This window comes from Vidua macroura, chromosome 2 (genome assembly GCF_024509145.1).
Source record: "Vidua macroura isolate BioBank_ID:100142 chromosome 2, ASM2450914v1, whole genome shotgun sequence".
NCBI classification, from domain to species: Eukaryota; Metazoa; Chordata; class Aves; order Passeriformes; family Viduidae; genus Vidua; species Vidua macroura.
The window spans coordinates 60671204-60672614 of record NC_071572.1 but is presented as its reverse complement, the minus strand read 5'-3'; the positions used below and the strand labels follow the sequence as shown (position 1 = coordinate 60672614).

The following is a 1411-nucleotide window of genomic DNA, read 5'->3' as shown; positions in this document are numbered from 1 at the left end:
ATCTGCAAAATTCAATTTTCAGGAAAGTGATGCCTGTTCCAGAACAGCTTCAGAAACAGCCTTGGCAGAGAAAAAAAATTACATTGTTTTTCATGCAAAATGGTATTAAACTAGCTCCTGGGGAGTTGTCCTCCCTCATTTTCTTCCCAAAATATGAAGAAAATAGTTCTTGCCTTTTCCAGAGCTCATGCACATATGATGTGGCCAGTGGTTTGAGGGAAGGTATTCTGCTGCTTTCCCCCACCTGCAGAGCTGCCTCCAACTCTGGGGTCCAACATCAGAAGGATGCTGGAGCTGCTGGAGAGAGTCCAGAGGAGGCCACAGAGATGTTCGGAGAGCTAGAGCACCTCTGCTCTGGAGACAGGCTGGAAGAGCTGGGGGTATTGAGCCGGGAGAAGAGAAGGTTCCAGGGAGACCTTAGAGTCCTTGGCAGTGCCTAAAGGGGCTGCAAGAGAGCTGGAGAGGGACATTGGACAAGGGCCTGGAGAGACAAGGACAAGGGGCAATGGCTTCCCACTGCCAGAGGGTGAGGTTAGGTGGGATATTGGGCAGAAATTCCTGGCTGTGAGGGTGTTGAGGCCCTGGCATAGACCGCCTAGAGAAGCTGTGGCTGTCCCATGACTGAAAGCATTTCAGGCCAGGTTGGGCGTGTCCTGGAGCAACCTGGTCTAGCGGGAAAGTGTCTCTAGAATGTAGGATTCTGCGATTTTGCACGTAGGAAGACATGTGCAAATCCTGCTCATCGACAGAGCCACCTGAACACTTCACATAAAGTCATATAAAACTCTTTCGAGGAAAAAAGCATTCCATAGATGGCTCGTTGGTCTAGGGGTATGATTCTCGGTTTGGGTCCGAGAGGTCCCGGGTTCAAATCCCGGACGAGCCCTTGTCTTTTGTCTGTCTCACTCAGTCTCTTCTCTCTTTTTCTTTCCCACTCGCCCTTGCTTTCCGTATTCCCCTCCCACAGACACTCCCACCGGATGTACTTTCGTTTTCGAGGAGAATGCCTATGTATGACATGGCAAAAAGCGGTCTAATTGGGAAAAAAATAAAACACACATGGCAATCTACTTGTGCGCGGGGAGGGGTGCAACACAAAGCAACAAATAAGTGGGCTCGTCCGGGATTTGAACCCGGGACCTCTCGCACCCTAAGCGAGAATCATACCCCTAGACCAACGAGCCACCTAAAGAGTCCCTTTCTCGCTCATACTTGATTCCTGAATCGATGACGTCCCTCGGTCGTGGGCAAGACCTACGGGTAGCGGCGGCCCCGACCCCGTCGCCTGCACCCGCTGCAGGAACTCCCCTCGCACCCCCAGACCTGCTCCATCCTGCCGCGATCTCACCTGCGCTGCAGCTGCTTTTCCCCCTCATACCCCCTCCCCCCGGCACCCACCGAGCCTCTTCCA

General features: G+C 52.7%; 2 non-coding genes across 2 annotated transcripts; one reads left to right on the top strand and one right to left on the bottom strand.

Moving 5' to 3' along the window:
* The first annotated feature begins 814 nt into the window (after positions 1 to 814).
* On the top strand, positions 815 to 886 carry TRNAP-UGG (transfer RNA proline (anticodon UGG)). Its single transcript has one exon. It is a non-coding gene; the product is annotated as a tRNA-Pro (tRNA).
* Positions 887 to 1112: 226 nt separating this feature from the next.
* TRNAP-AGG (transfer RNA proline (anticodon AGG)) lies at positions 1113 to 1184 on the bottom strand. Its single transcript has one exon. It is a non-coding gene; the product is annotated as a tRNA-Pro (tRNA).
* Positions 1185 to 1411: the final 227 nt, after the last annotated feature.